The 17,103-nt window shown below is 42.6% G+C and overlaps 1 protein-coding gene across 2 annotated transcripts in view; it reads left to right on the forward strand.

Annotated features, from left to right (window-relative positions):
- The window catches only part of HDAC8 (histone deacetylase 8), a 249,772-nt gene that overhangs the window by 204,083 nt on the left and 28,586 nt on the right, over positions 1-17,103 (forward strand). The gene's annotated exons all lie outside the window — the stretch shown is intronic.

Consider the following 17,103-nt stretch of genomic DNA (forward strand, 5'->3'; position numbering starts at 1 on the left):
CTGTGGTCCCAGCTACTTGGGAAGCAGTAGGTGGAGAGGGTGGGATGAGAACTGCTTGAGCCCAGGAGGTCAAGGCTGCAGCAAACTGTGATCACACCACTGCCCTCCAGCCCAGGCGACAAAGTGAGACCCTATCTCAAAAGAAAAAAAAAAAAAAAAGATAGAAAGAAAAGAAAGTAAAAAGACAACTCACAGAATGGGGAAAAAAAAATACTTGCAAATCAAAATATTTGCAAATCATATATAGAGGACTTGTATCCAGAATACTTTTTTTTTTTTTTTGAGACAGGGCTTCACTCCCATCACCCAGGCTGTAGTACAGTGACATGATCTCGGCTCACTGTAACCTCCACCTCCCAAGCTCAAGCGATTCTCTTGCCTCAGCCTCCTAAATAGCTGAGACTACAGGCACATGCTATCGCACCCAGCTACTTTTTATATTTTTTGTACAAAGGGGATTTCGCCATGTTGCCCAGGTTGGTCTTGAACTCCTGACCTCAAGTGATCTGCCCACCTCAGCCTCCTAAAGTGCTGAGATTACAGGCATGAGCCACTACAACCAGCCTCAGAATACATTTTTAAAACCTTTAGTACTCATCTAGCAGGCCAGGTGCAGTGGCTCATGCCTATAATCCCAGTGCTTTGGGAGGCCAAGACAGGAGGATCACTTGAGCCCAGGAGTTCAAGACCAGCCTGGGCAACGTAGCAAGACCCCATCTCTACAAAAACTTTTTTAAAAAATTAGGTGAGCATGGTGGTGTGCACCTGTAGTTTTAGCTACTTGGGAAGCTGAGGTGGGAGGATTGCTTGAGACCAGCAGTTTGAGGCTGCAGTGAGCTATGATTGCACCACTGCACTCCAACCTGAGTGACAGAGTGAACCACTATCTCTAAATAATAATAGCAAAATAACCCAATTTTAAAATGGGCAAAGGATACATATAGACATTTCTCCAAAGAAGATGTACAGCTGGTCAATAAATATATAAGGAAATGCCTGACATCACTAGTCATTAGGGAAATGCAAATCCCAAACCACTATGAAATATCACTTCACTCCTACTAGGATGATAATAATAAAAAGATGGATAATAGAAAGTGTTGGCAAGGATGGGGAGAAATTGGAACCCTCATGCATTGCTGGTGGAAATATAAAATGGTACAGCCACTTTGGAAAACAGCACGGCAGTTCCCTACAAAGTTAAATAGAATTACCAAATGACCCAGAAATTCTATTCCTAGGTATATAACCACATATGTTCACACAAGAATGTGTATACAGATTTTCATAGCAGCATTATTCATAATAGCCAAAAATTTGGAAACAACCCAAATATCCATCTACTGATAAATGGATAAACAAAATGTGTATCTATACAATGGAATTCAGCCATAAAAAGAATAAATTACTGACACATACTACAATATGGATGAACATTGAAAACATTATGCTAAGTGAAAGAAAGACATAAAAGGCCACATATTCTATTATTCCATTTGTATATGTCCAGAATATGCAAATCCATAGAGACAGAAACTAGATTATTGGTTGCCAGGGACTTGGGGGAAAAAAAGTGAATGCTCAATGGATATAGGTTTCCTTCATGGGTGATGAAAATGTTCTGGAATTAGACAGTGATTGCACAACCTTGTAAATATGCTACTTGTAAATATACTAAATAATGCACTCTAAAACGGTAAATTATATCTCAAGGAAAAAAAGGCAGAGGGACAGATTTGGCTCATGGGCCATAGTTTGTCAACTCCTGGTCCAGATCAATGGTTGTTGGAGTCACACAGACCAGAATTAGAATCCTAATTTTCAACTTACGAGCTCTATGACCTTGGATAAGTCACTTAATAGCTTTAAGCCTCACTTTTCTTTTTAATATGTTGGGGATATGTATAGTATCTCCCTTATATTGTGTGAGGATGGAGTTAGGTCAAATACAAGCTCCATGAAGGCACTCTATCTCCAGGACCTAGAACTGGCAAGCACTCAATAACTAAAGAATTTAACACAGTCACTGACTCAGTGTAATAAATAATAGCAAATCCTTATATAGTATTTACTATATTACAGGTACTATTCTAAGTGCTTTGCAGAACTTTATTTCATTTAATACATAGTATTATTATCATCCTCATTTTCCAGATGAGGAAACTAAGGTACAAGAAACTTATGTGACTTGCCCAAAATTACACAGCTAGCAAATGGTACAACTAAAATTAAAACCCAGGCAGTTGTGCTCATAAGTCTATGCAATAAATGTTGAATGTCAATTATCATCATCATCATCATCATCATCATCATCATCATAGAGTTCAAAACATATCCAAAGATACAGATCTCCTTTCTCCTTTTGGTATCTAAGCACGTACTAACAACTCTACTTCCTCGGTGTTTGATTTAGGGTGAGGATGCTTCCCAAGTTTCTGATGTTCTGCTACAGAACACATTCATTCTTTCATCCATCCATTCATTCATGTATTTATCAAGCATGTACAGGATCCTTACTGTGTTCTAGGCCCTGTGCTATATAGAGATAAAAAAGACGTACTCACTATCCTGAAAGAGCTCAGTGTCTAGTTGGGAAGATAATTATAATCCACAGTGATAAGTACTGTAGTAGAGATTATGCAAGGGTCCTATGGAAGCAGAGAAGACCCAGGCAGGGGATAGTGTGGAGGTAGGAAGAAGGAAGGACCTGTGAACACTTCCTGGAGGAAGTGGGACCTGGTGAATGTTCCCAAAAAGGAATGTGGATTAGTCAGATGTAGGAAGGGAGAAATAAGTCAAGATTAGGTTACAGTATATATACAGACTGAAAGGCCCAGGAGCCCTTGGTGAAACCCAGGGAACAAACAGCACAGAGTCCAACATGACCAAAAGGCAGGTGGCAGAGGGGACCTGGAAAAGCTCCTAAGGGCCCAACTGCCATTCAAGTTTAGTCCTGAGCAGCTAACTACCCAGCATCCCCAATCCCTTACCCTACTTTACCTTTCTCTGCAGCACTTATCACCATCTGACATGTACCTGCTTGTTTATTTACTGTCTTCTCCCACTAAAATGTGAGCTCCCTGAGGACAGAGACTTTGTTTTGTTCACTGCCATATCTCCTTTAACTACTATATACACACGATTGCCTGCATTCATAGGCACTCAATAAGCATTCTGAAATGAATGCACAAAATGAAATCAATAAACTAATGTCCTGAGAGCTCTAGGGAAGACAGAGATGATTAAGATACAGGACCCAACCTCCAGGAACTTATAGGCTAGCAAGAGACCTAATACATGAACATGAGTGCCTATTGCACTCTATCTCCTCTCTTCTTTCACTTCCTGCTTTCTCTCCCAGAACTTTCAGACTGTTGTCTGACCTTTCAAAATTCCCTATCCCTCTCAAATATTTCTCCACCGCATCCAGGACTTCCTAGTCCCCAAAAGTGGCTCATGTTCCAACATACACCTGCTGTTGGAAATAGATGTTGGATGCTGCAAAGAAAAATTAGCACTGAGACAAAGGATCTCTCAGCAACGCAATTTTTACTTCCTGGACTGCAAGAAGGGTACTCTCACTAGCTATCGTGCCATGAGAGTACAATGAACAAAGGAAAACAGACAAATTTATTCCTTACGCAATTGGAGTCATCCTTACTGCTGTGTCTGATCTCCATTGACTGGAGTCAGACCTTACAATCAAAACTAAAACCCGATTGGCTAACAACTTAAAAGTTTTCTAAACAGGTAAAAGCAATAGAGAACTGGTACATGCCTGTAAGCATGTCCAGCACAGATGTCTTGGTTAAAGTACAAGGATATAGAATGTACTACATGCCTGTAAGCATGGCATGTCTAACAGCTACATAGGATAGGGCTTAACAAAGTTATTAGCACACTTATTCTTTAACAAGAAAGGAAACTTTAAAAAGGAACATTTCTATTTCCCACACCTGTCCTCCTTTCTGGCTCTGCCCATCAAAAATCTCATTCCTGGTAGCTGCCCAAGTCTACTAGATGTTGTTAGCATGCTCAAACTAATTTTCACAAATGTATGACTCACTTCCAGAGCAGTCTAGGGTATATTACTTTTTTAACTTTTCATTACAGAAACTTTCAAACATAAATAAGGCAGAGAGAAGAATACAATGAATCCCCATGTACCCATCACCCAGTTTCAGCAATTACCAATATTATCATTCCTATTTCTTCTATCCCCCATTTTTTTCTGAAGAATTTTAAAGCTGATCCCAGGTATCATACCATTTCATAGCTGATGGCCTATAAATATTTATCTGTAACAGATAAGGACCTTTTCTTACCATAAAGACAATACCATTATCAAACTCAACAAAATTAATAATCCCTTAACATCATCTGTGGTGGTTAATACTGACTGTCAACTTGATTGGATTGAAGGATACAAAGTATTGATCCTGATTGTGTCTGTGGGGGTGTTGCCAAAGGAGATTAATATTTGAGTCAGTGGGCTGGGGAAGGCAGACCCACCCTTAATCCAGGTGGACACAATCTAATCAGCTGCCAGCATGGTTAGAATATAAGCAGGCAGAAAAATGTGAAAGGAGAAACTGGCCTAGCCTCCCAGCCTACATATTTCTCCCATGCTGGATGCTTCCTGCACTCAAACATGGGAGTCCAAGTTTTTCAGTTTTGGAACTCGGATTGGTTCTCCTTGCTCCTCAGCCAGGAGACAGCTTATTGTGGGACCTTGTGATCATGTGAGTTAATACTTAATAAACTCCCCCTTTACATATATATATATATATGTATGTTCCATTAGTTCTGTTTCTCTAGAGAACCCTAATACATTATCTAATACCAATCTCTATTAAATGTTACCCATTTGCCCCCAAAATATCCCTTACATGGATTTGTTCAAATCAGGCTCCATAGAAGGCCCATTCATTAGGCATATATTTTTTAGGTTTAAGGCTACTTGATAGAATTTCAGGCCTTATGGAAAAGTGGGGACTAATCAGCTTGAAGGCCCTCTGGACATCCCAGATTTCCTAACCCTAGGAGCTTCAGGATAGCTTCTCCCTGGTTGGAGAAAGGAGCTACCCATTCAGGCCCCAGGTCCCTCATCTGATCTTTTTTTTCTGTTCCCCAATAAGGGGTGGAGGGGCTATCACCTTGGGGTGGAGTGGGGAGACAAGGAGAACCAGAGAAATGCCCTGCAACCAAGTTTTTGCTCTGCCTCCTCTCCAACTATCCCTAATCCCCACCTCCATCCTGGCTGACCTCAGAAATATTTGGTTCCGCTGTGTAAATGTATCATAATTACAGTCATTCTTAGGAACTGCTTATCATTATGCCTAATTACAGTACAGCACAATAATCATTATGTGTATCATTAAAGATGTGTCAGATTGACTTTGCCATGAGTTTTATTTCAGTACTAAATTGTTCCAGTAGGCACAGCCTTTAGAGCTTGTTGCTCCTGGTTGCTACTGGGGAGCAGGAGACCAGCTGTTCACCAGCCTGCATCTGAGCATCCCATCCTGTCCGGCCCAGTCCTGTCCACTGCCACCTGCACTGACTCTGCTGCAGCCCAGGTCCAAGGTGCCTGCCTGCCTGCCTGTATGCTCTTCCTCTTCACAGACTGCACACCTGAGCTTAAGGCAGAGTGATTTGCACTTAACAAACAAAAACAACAAAACCCTGCAGGCTCTGCCAGCATCAACCACTGCTCCCCCTGTCCACCAAGATCTCAGTCAAGCTTCTTATTGACTCAATCCATGCAACATCTTCATTATTCTCCCTATATGGTGATAGGGAATGTAAAATGAACTGATATGTCCAAAGTCATTGGGTTCATCATTAGCAGAACCGGAAAGAGAACTAGAAGCTGTGATGCTAAGCCAGAGCTTCTGTGGGAGCCCTGGCCAGGTCAGGCTCTGTGCGTTCCTCTCTGGTAATTGATGCATTTTCAGTTTTCAAATGTACTAAACGATGCTATCTGTGCTGCTGGGCAACTTCCTGAGAAGCAAGCACAGGAGAGTTGAGGGGTGTGGGGGTGGGGAGCAGTACTTTTCCAACTCGTGTTTTCGTGCTGTGAGAACCAAGCTGAGAGCCTGGACGAGGTCACCCTACACCTTACCTCACTGGTACATTGTCAGGCTGCCTCTGCCAGCAGACTTCTTGCTGCTTGCCAGCACCAAGGTCGTCACGAATCAGATAAACCAGTGTTGAAGAAGCATGTACAACATATCAAATCATTGCCTAATGAGCCTTTCTTCTGGGTCCTGTGCAGACCCAACAAGTGAGTTCAATGCATGTTTGCTCAAATGCTCATTTATTCAGCCAACCTTAAGTGAGGGCCATCTTTGTGCCTTGCTTTGTGCTAAGAAAGCATCTTTGTGCCATGTAGTTCTTGCTCCTAAGAGCTGCACTCACAGCCCAGTGGGGCAGAAAAGCATGTAAACAAAGTGGACCAGAGGGCTGTAAAAGGTCTTGTGGATGGCTGGACGCGGTGGCTCATGCCTGTAATCCCAGCACTTTGGGAGGCCAAGGTGGGAGATCACGAGATCTGGAGATTGAGACCATCCTGGCCAAAATGGTGAAACCCCATCTCTACTAAAAATACAAAAATTATCTGGGCATGGTGGCACATGCCTGTAATCCCAGCTACTCGGGAGCCTGAGGCAGGAGAATCACTTGAACCAGGGAATTGGAGGTAGCAGTGAGCCACTGCACTCCAGCCTGGCAACAGTGAGACTCTGTCTCAAAAAAAAAAAAAGAGGGGGGTGGCCTTGTGGAAACACAGGGGAGAGAATGAGGAACTCTGCCTTTGAGGAGTCAGCAAAGACTTCAAAGAGGTTACATTTGAGCTGGGTCTTGAAAGCTGAGTAGGAATGGTCTAGGCTGAGAAGGGAGGGCTGGGCATTCTCTGCAAAGGGAATGGTGAACAGAAAGGCAGGGAGGTGTGACAGAGCGTGAAGGAACCCAGGATCCTTTTGCAGATAAAGAGGAAACGAGTTTCCATTAATGTATCTCATGGCCTTAATAATTTAAGGTCAGACCTCAACTGGACCATCACTCTGGTTGACTGGTTTTCCATGACCTTTGCTTCCCTGCCCCTCTTTTGTGCCAGCCTTTTGGCCTTTTTGTAGTACCTCTGAATATAGCTCAAAAGCTGGTGCTGAAATATGCCATTTCATTTTGTTCATTCTACATTTTGTGCCAATCACACTGGCCCACTGAATGGCTTAGCTATATGTTATTGTAGGTTTCATGGAGCAGCAAAAGGAGGCCTTTTTTTCCCTAGTGTCAAACTCAAGGAAGCAGAGCCTGCTGTGGGAAAGGATGGCACAAAATCTTTAAGGATACCTGAACTCCATGGGCTAGGCATTTTCTGCCCATGTCTGTTGTCAACTGAATGGCGTGTTTAACTGCAGACTGCTCTCTTCATTAGAAGGACATTAAAATGCTGTTGGTTTGAGTGTGGCAAGGTGATAAATCATCCTTGTGTGGACTCTTAAATAAACTATTACGGGACAAGCTTAAATGTGCCTTTGCTAATCTGTTGGTGAACATTAGCCACATCTAGAGCCTTAGAGGAGTCCAACAGCCAAAGTTAGAGTTTTTGTAATGAAAATGAAACCCCCTTCATTTATCTAGCCTCTAGACATTTTCACAAAATTGCTTCCTGTGATCCTCATATACAACCATTTAAGGTTGATGGAGTGGAAACTCGTGCCCCATTTGACCAATGTGGTGACAGAGCCTTGAAGAATTAAGTGTTGGTGGAAACCAGGCCCCTGATCACAGTGCTGGGGATCGTTCCTACTACTCAGTGCTGCCTGCGGCTGAGACAACCTTTCCCCTGTAGCATGTGGGCCTGGGCAGAGGTGGCACTCACACGTTTATAGGACAGCTGGCTTCAGGGAAGCACCAAGTCTACAACTGTGGAACAGGCTCCCGGCTATGTTCACAGTACCCTCGCCTTAAGAAGTACCTCTGGATGCCTGCCATGTTAGCACCAAACTAGTAAGGTAGATAAAGAATGATAAAAGAGCAACCTTGGAGAGCAAATAACCCTCCAAGATCTACGTCATTTACTCCCTTCTTACCAGCAGGATCAGGTTCAACCTACATAAATCTATTTTAGTGTATTTTAATTGCCTGTAAACTAAGTGTTTCCTGGATATGCCACTGACCATGAATAATTAGAATCATTTCAATGACTGGGTTTTGGAAAGTGAATGGGAGAGCAGACAAAAAGGGGCTGCTCAGAAGCAAGAGCCATTTGTTAAAGCGTGAGTGGAAGTGTTGTCTCAGCCTTCTCCAGTTTTGTTTTGTTTTTCTCATGATGTCACTAGAGCCGCCTGTTTTTCAACTACTCTGGCTGCCTTTTATTTGTTATGCATCTCTCATGTTAAGTAATGCCAGCTGCTGACAATGACCAGGCCCAACTGGCCACATGTCAGCGTCATTCATTCACTCAGCAAAAATGTATGGAGTGCCTACTATGTGCCAGGCGCATACCAAATCCTAGGGACAAAGGAAAGAATAAAGCCCAGTTCTCCTACCCTTGAGGAGAACACTGCCCAGTGGAGGAGACAAGCACAAGAACAGTTACACTAGAATGTGTAAGTGATAGAATCAAGAGGCAGTGAGCCATGGGAACACAGAGGAGGAAGCTACTCCATCTGGGGGAGCTGGGAACAGCACAATACAGAGGCAACATTTAGCAAGGGCTCAAGGGAAACAGAAGAGTTGACCAGAGACAAAGAGGTGTGGGGAGAAACACTTCAAGTCAATGTGGCTACAGTTTAGGGGCTGTAGCCCAGGCTGTGGTGTGCAATAAGGCTGGAGAAGTCAGCTGAGCCAGACCATGAAGGCCTTTGTATGTCCTGCTTTCAAGTTTGGACTCAGTCCTGCAGTCAGTGGGGAGCCGACCATGGTTTTTAAGCAAGGGAATGACATGATCAGATCTGAATTTCTGATGGAAATCTCAGGAAGGGAGGGGAGACAGGAAAATCAGTTAGAGGCTGACTAAGATTTTGCTTTGTCTTCTCTCTGGACTGCAGGAGCTCCTTGTCTGCACCTCTATTATGGCTCTTCCCACAGTGCATTATAATTGCTCATTTGCATAGCTGTCTCTCCATTCACTCCTTAGGGGCAAGGGCCAAGTCTCCTGCATCTCTTCATGACCAGAGCCTGGCACACAGGAGTGCTCAGGAAACATTGGTATCATGTGAATGAGTGAATAAATGAATCAGTAGGTGGAAAGCAAGTGCAACTCCGATTTGCCCCAAGTAACCACTCTGATGGATATATCAGAGATAAATCCTACTCTGATGGAGTAGCAATTCCATCCATGGCTTTTACCCTCTCTGCCAAGCCCATCAATCTATCATTGTCCATCAGAAAAGAAAGATGCATTATTCAAAGCAGACAAGAAAATTGCTTACAGAGCTGTGCTGGTGCTGGTTTTGATGCAGTACTCTGTTCTTTCTCTATAAATTAATTTTTGATGACTTGTGTAGAGTAGATCCTCATTGTCCTCATTCCACTTCTTTTGCATTTCATACCTTCTCTTCCTTCCTACTTAAATCTTGCTCTTCCTTCAAGGCCAGTTCAATTGCCTCCCATCTCCTCCATGAAGCCTTATTCATTACTCAGCCCCAACACTCAGAATTAAGAATTCCCACTTCAGAATTTCCCTTGAGAAATGACTTACCTCTGACATTCTTCTCATCATAGTTATCCCTGTACTTGTCTGTATTCTCTACTAGACTGTAAGCTCCTCAAGACCAGAGATTGTATCTGCATCATCATCATCTCCCCAGCACCTACCACACTGAATCCTGCCCCAGCAGATAACCAGTGAGTGTTTTCAAATGTAGGTTGAGCATCCCAAATTTGAAAATCTGAAATCCAAAATGCTCCAAAATCCAGAACTTTTTGAGCACCAACATGGTGTGCAAAGGAAATGGTCACTGGAACATTTCAGATTTCAGATTTTTGGATTAGGCATGTTCAACTAGTATATGTAATGCAAATATTCCAAAATCCGAAAAAAAAATCAAAATCCAAAATATTTCTGGTCCCAAGTATTTCAGAAAAGGGATATTCATCCTGTAATACCCAAAGCATAGTGCTTGCTATCAGGCTGTCCCCTGAGAAATAATGCCAGTCTTGGGAGTGCTCCATGCCTCTTTGTATCTTCTTGCACACAGTTAGATATATTTTTCTTTGTTTAACAAGTAGTGAGAAAAAAATCATTGCTCATCAAATAGTGGGAATATCACAGAGATAGATCTCCTAAACCATATTATTTTTGGGGGTCTTTTTTGTACATATTTAGAGGGTACAAATGCAGGCTTCTTATATGCATATATTGCATGGTGGTGAAGTCTGGGCTTTTACAGGACACGTCACCCATTATTTAAGGTATTTTGATGAAATTAGGCATATTCAGGATGGTGTTATTTCAGGTATTTTGAACGCACAAAATCCAGTGCCTCTAAACAAAGCACAAACACACTAATGCATTCAGGGTCACAAGTACAAATCTTTGTTGAAGAGCTTCAAAAAAAGATGATGAGCATTCTCTTTGGAAGGACTTATAACAAATTAGCTCTTCTTGGAACACATTATGCAAAATACCAAGAATTCAAATTTTCCAGGTAGAAATGTCCAGTGGATGATTATAAATGCACGTCAGAGGCTGGGGACAAACATTGACAGGACCCAGAGATGTAGGATCTTCATGTAGGCGTGATTACAACAACGACAGAGAGCACAAACTCCTGTAGAGAGAGAGAAGAGAGGCTGAGGATATAACCTGAGGGTACCTACATTTCAGAGACAGATGAAAGTCTCCAGGGAAGGAGACTGAGAAGAAACAGGGAGAACAGTGGTGATGAGGGAGAAAATAGTGTGATGACATGTGCTGGAGAGAGATCAAATAGGATGAGTGATAAGTGAAAAGAAGACCTTAGGTTGGGCAATTAGGAGGTCACTCTTGGTGTCCTAAAGCAGGAATAGCAAATGTAGGGCACATATGACTACATGCCCTCAGATCCCACCCTGCGGGGATCCATGTGCTCCTATGAATATGTTACAAATTGATCATGGCCTACTTCCCTGCTGAACCAAGGCACAGCCTCAGAATCTTTCTCAACACAGTACCCCAAGCAGCTACTACCAATCAGTCAGAGCTGTCAAGAAGCTGAAACCATCTCTCTTCTAAAAGACAGTTCAAGGCCGGGCACGGTGGCTCATGCCTGTAATCCCATCACTTTGGGAGGCCAAGGCTGGGGGATCACCTGAGATCAGGAGTTCGAGACCAGCCTGGCCAACATGGTAAAATCCCATCTCTACTAAAAATATTTAAAAATTAGCTGGGTGTGGTGGTGCATGCCTGTAATCCCAGCTACTCAGGAGGCTGCAGCAGGAGAATCACTTGATCCCAGGAGGTGGAGGTTGCAGTGAACCAAGATCACACCACTGTACTCCAGCCTGGGCGACAGAGCAAGATTCCGTCAAAAAAAAAAAAAAAAACAGTTCACTGGAGGTATGGGTGGCAGTGAGTTGAAGTGTCTGAGAAATGAGGATGTCAAGGTATTGGAGAAAAGAGAAATTTTAAGAAGTTCAGAAGTGAAGAGATGGAGAGAGGGCAGTTGTTTGGAGTAGTGTAAGAATCATGCCAAGGCAATCCTTATGAATCCTCCAGTAGAAGCAGTTTTCAAAGTCATCTTAGTACTTGTCCAGCAACAAGCCAGGTAAAGCAATATCCCTGTACTCTCCCTTCTTCCATCCCCACCCTTGGCTTAAGGAAAATTTGATGTAAAAATCCTTCGTGTGTAGGCATGTTTCCAAAATATTCATTTGATTAACAGGGACATATGATATAACCAGAGTTGGCCCTGCACATAGTATGAAGAAGGAATTCTCTCTAATCGTGGAAATTTGAGGCTCAGCAGTGATGGGGCAAGGTATTAGTCTTGGCCAGGGCCCTTCCCTAAAACCCTTGAAACCACACCCTGAAGGAAAATTCTGGTCTGCAGGGAGACCCCTAGTGAAGTGACAGCCACCCTGCCCTTGTCTTTCCTGCCTCCTCCTCTGGACCTCCTTCTTCCCCTTCCCAATATAAGCACCTCCTCATTTTTATCTCTTCTACTCCTTTCTGTTACCTCTGTCCTGTGCCTCTCTGTCCTACCACTTCTAATTTCTCATTCCCTCCTCTTCTTTTCCATCTTTCTTATTTATTTTCACTTGGAATCCTTCTCTTCTTGATCTCTCTGCCCCTCTTTCTGGCTTCAGGATTTGGGGATATAAGGTAAGCTCTTCAGAATTCACTCTCATTCAGTCTAAGTGGACATTTGTAAAGAAATCCAATTTTACTACTGCTCTTTACATTCAGAGCTCTGTTTCTTTGTACAGTTGGTAAAGCACAAGAAAAAGAATTATAATATTCAGCATTTAATAATATTTACTGAGCATTTACAATGAGCCAAGCACACTGTTCTAAATTCTTTACATGAATTCACTCATTTATTGTCACAACAATCCTATAAAATAGGTTCTGTTATTATTCCCATTTTACAAACAAGAATACCAAAGTACAGAATAGTTAAGTCAGTTGCCTAAAGTCACACAGCTAGTAGATGTTCATTTGTGTTGCTATAAAGGAATACCTGAGGCTCGGTAATCTATAAAGAAAAAAGACTTAATTGGCTTTTGGTTGTGCAGGCTGTACAGACATGACACCAACATCTTCTGGTGAGGCCTCAGGAAACTTCCAATCATAGTGGAAAGCAAAGGGGAGCCAGCATGTTACATGGCCAGAGAGGAAGCAAGAGAGAGATGGGAAAGGTCCCGGACTCTTTTAACAACAAATGTGACATTAACTCTCAGAGCAAGAACGCACTCTTTACCATGGGGAGGGCACCAACCCCAACACCTCCCACCAGGCTTCACCTCCAACATCGGGGATCACATTTCAACATGAAATTTGGAGAAGACACACATCCAAACTCCATCAATGGTAGAGCAAAGATGTAGGACTCATCCCATGTAATTCCAGAAATCTCAGTTTTTAACTGCTATGCTATTGCTTCATGATGTAGTGGAATCCTATAAGGCAGGAAGTTCAAAGTCATTGGTTCAAGTTCACATCTGTTAACTGCATTACATAGTGTTAAGATTATGATCTTGGGCAAGTCACCTAATTTGTCCAGTGCACCATACATGTGAGGGCATTTTATTGTACACTAACCAATACTACATACTTTAGCTTGGATTTATTCCCCGCTTTTGCTATAATATCTTCCCTCTCTATTTGATTGTCATCTCCTTGAGAGCAGTCACCAGATCTTATTTTTTGTTTTGTTTGTTTTGTTTTGTTTCAGTACTCAGCTGTCCCTAGGGCCTAGAATGATGCTCAGCACCTAATACAATGCATGCATGTGCACACATGCACACATATACACGCACACACACACTGCTGTGGATTGGCTAACACAGGAACCTTACTAATTAAATAATATGCAAAAGTGTTATATATATGTGTTCACAAAAGCTTCTAAGTACTTTAGCTAATGAAATAAGATGTTAATATTGAGTATATTCTTTGCTTAAATATAATTACAGCTCAAGTTACAGTGAGCTATGATCACATCACTGCATACCAGCCTGGGTGACACAGTAAGACCTTGTCTCTAAAAAATAATAATAATAATTAGTGTTTCAGTAAGATAACATTTTTCAGGTTTACCTGATTCTTTTGCTTAATAAACTTTTTTATACCAATAGATAAAATGCCATTAAAATATCTGAAAAATAAAAACATTTCCATGCCCTCTTCATTCACTCAAACGGTTCTTGGCAAAACCAGGCACTGGTGTATAAACCTCATCACCAAGTAGTTTTTAGGTACCAACTCTGTGTTCAGAGGTAAAATGAGTACCACAGGTGGGATACAAATGTAGCCTAGACAGGACACCAGGTTTCTATTCCAGCAACTAAGAATTCACTTTTTTTCCATCCTCAGGTTCACCTCCACATGTACCATCTTATCTCCAATAGCCCGTATCTCCCTGACATTTTGGTTGTGCTCTGTACACTCCCAATCCCGCATCCCCCTGCCTGCTCACAATCACTTTTGATGTGCTGCTTCCTGCCAGTTCAATTCAACAACTAATGGAGTTATTATTTTTGTTTGTGTCGTAAAGCCATGGCAATAAAATCTACTCCCAATAATACCACTGCAATTTTATGTCCTTAAAATGTACCATAAATGACATACATAATCACTGAATTTCCTGTAAACAGAAATGGTTTTCTGGGAAAAAAAGAGGGCTTTTTTTGTTTCTGTGATGGTTGAGCCCAAGTTCTTTGATGGAGTAATTGGTGATATAGGAAAGATTGAGAAGCATCGTACAAGACCATGTTATGGCTCAAAGGGCTGGTGTCGTGTTATTCTGATTATGATGAGTTCTTTTCAAAGGGTGATTCAGGACAAGAAAAGCTCTTCCTGACTAGAACCTACATTACCATCACAGGCACGACTTCCCCAACTAAAAACAGTAAAGCCTCAGGGGTCTGCAAGAGAGATTGGCACTGACCTTGGGCTTGCCCTGATAGAAGCAAGTATAATTTTTAGGAAAAAAGTAGACCTTGAGTTAACAATAAAAAATGTGAGAGCTGCTTGGATTTTTATAGAAAGGGATTTGGACAGAAGCAGTGTCATTGTATCCCTGACTGACTAGGAGAGAGGGAGGCTACTTTAGCCACAGGGCTATATTGCCAGCATGGCAGATGTATCCCTTTAAGCATCTTCCTTATGCTGCTTCTCATCCCTGAAGTTCCAGATTTCACTTTACTGTTCTCTATCTTCCTCTCTACTTGCTCTTTTTCCTTCTATTCACTGGATCTTTTTATCCCCTGACTACCTTGTAAATGTAGACATTCTCCCAAATTTTTTTACCTTAGTCCCCAGCCATGACCTCACTTCTACACACTATCATCATCTCTCCAGCTGCCTCCTAGACATCGTGATCCAGATGCCTCACCATCATCTCAAACCCAGCTAAACCCAAGCCTCTCACCTTCCCTTAGGTAGACTTGCTCTTCCTGCTAACTTACCTCAGCTTCTGTCAGTGGCACTGCAAGTCTCCCACTCACCCAGACTCAAAATCCAGTAGTGAACTTTGACTTCTCCCTTTTCCTTCATAGCCAACCAGTTGGCAAGTCCTATTGAGTCTACCATCTCAGTATCTCTTTTCTTTTTGTTTTCTTTTTTTTTTTTTTTTTGAGATAGAGTCCCAATCTGTCACCCAGGCTGGAGTGCAGTGGTGCAGTCTCGGCTCACTGCAACCTCTGCCTCCAGGGTTCAAGGATTCTCATGCCTCTGCCTCCCAAGTAGCTGGAACTATAGGCATGCACCACCATGCCTGGTTAATTTTCATATTTTTAGTAGAGACAGGGTTTCACCATGTTGGCCAGGCTGGTCTTAAACTCTTGGCCTTATGTGATCCACCTGCCTCAGCCTCCCAAAGTGCTGGGATTACAGGGGAGAGCCACCACGCCTGGCCCCAACACAGTATCTCTTTCCCGTCCACTCCATCCCCACAGCAATCACTCTGGTTCAAGCCTTTTGTGTCCCCCACTTTGTACTATTGTAGGTGCCTCCACGTTGGTCACCCAGCCTTTCATATGCTGCTCTCAGTTTCCATAAGGCACAGCTCCAGTCCTGACTCTGCCTCATTGCCTGTCACATTAAGTCCTGTCTCTTCAACATGGGAATCAAGGCTTCCTATGCTCTCTTTTTCCAACTTTAGCCCACTAACAGTGCTTGCTGGTCCCCAAACTTGTCCTGCATTCTTTTGCCTCCTCTAACTATCCTCCAACACTCCATCCCTGCCTGTCTGGAATCACCCCATCCTTCAAGAGCCTAATCCTCCCTACTGGATGTGAGTCTGTTCAGAATCCCAATCATTTTATTTCATTCAACAAACATGAATTGAGCACCTATTATTTTCCAGGCCTTATGCTAGTAGCTGTGGATAATAGGATAACATAAAGATTAAAAAAAAAACAGTATTCTTCCCTTGTGGATCTCTTTCTATGGGCCAGAAAGACAGGCATAACTAACTCAAAATATCTATTATGCCTCCCGGGACTCCCATCCTATAGACTCTTTCCCCTCAGCCCATAAACATACTTAATATCCTCCCATCTACCCAGCCCTACCCCTGTATCAAGCTCCTGGAAAAAAAAAAACACAGTATACAGAAGGGGTCCTCAACTCCCACCCCGCGAGGCCACAGGCCAGTGTCCTGTTAGGAACCAGGCCTCACAGCAAGAGGAGAGCAGCGGGCAAGAGAGGATTACCATCTGAGCTCCGCCTCCTGTCAGATCAATGGCAGCATTAGGTTCTCATAGGAGTGTGAACCCTATTGTGAACTGCACATGCAAGGGATCTAGGTTGTGCACTCCTTATGAAAATCTAATTAATGCCTGATGATCTGAGGTGGAACACTCTCATCCTGAAAGCATCCCTACCTCCCTAGTCAATGGAAAAATTGTCTTCCACGAAACCGGTCCCTGATGCCAAAAAGGTTGGGGACTGCTGGTATACAGTAGTTCCCTTCTTATCCCCCCTTTCACTTTCCTCAGTTTCAGTTACCTGCTGTCGACTGTGGTCCAAAAATATTAAATGGAAAATTCCAGAAATAAGCAATTCTCAAGTTTTAAGTTGCACGTTGTTCCTAATAGCATGATAAAATCTCATACTGTCCTGCTCCCTCCCACCCAGGACATGCATCATCCCTTTGTCCAGAGTATCCATGCCATCTATGCCACCCGCCATTAGTCACTTAGTAGCTGCCTTGATTATCAGACCAACTGTCACGGTATCACAGTGCTTATGTTCAAGTTACCCTTATTTTGCTTAATAATGGCCTCAAAGCACAAGAGTAGTGATGCAGGAAGTTCCGATATGCCAAAGAGAAACCATGAAGTACTTCCTTTAGTGAAAAGGTGAAAGTTCTCAACTTAAGGAAGGAAAAAAATCATATGCTGAGGTTACCAAGATCTACAATAAGAACAGATCTATCTGTGAAATCA

Source organism: Aotus nancymaae, unplaced genomic scaffold, assembly GCF_030222135.1.
Source record: "Aotus nancymaae isolate 86718 unplaced genomic scaffold, 86718_ANA_hifiasm-v0.15.2.pri h1tg000081l, whole genome shotgun sequence".
Classification (NCBI taxonomy): domain Eukaryota; kingdom Metazoa; phylum Chordata; class Mammalia; order Primates; family Aotidae; genus Aotus; species Aotus nancymaae.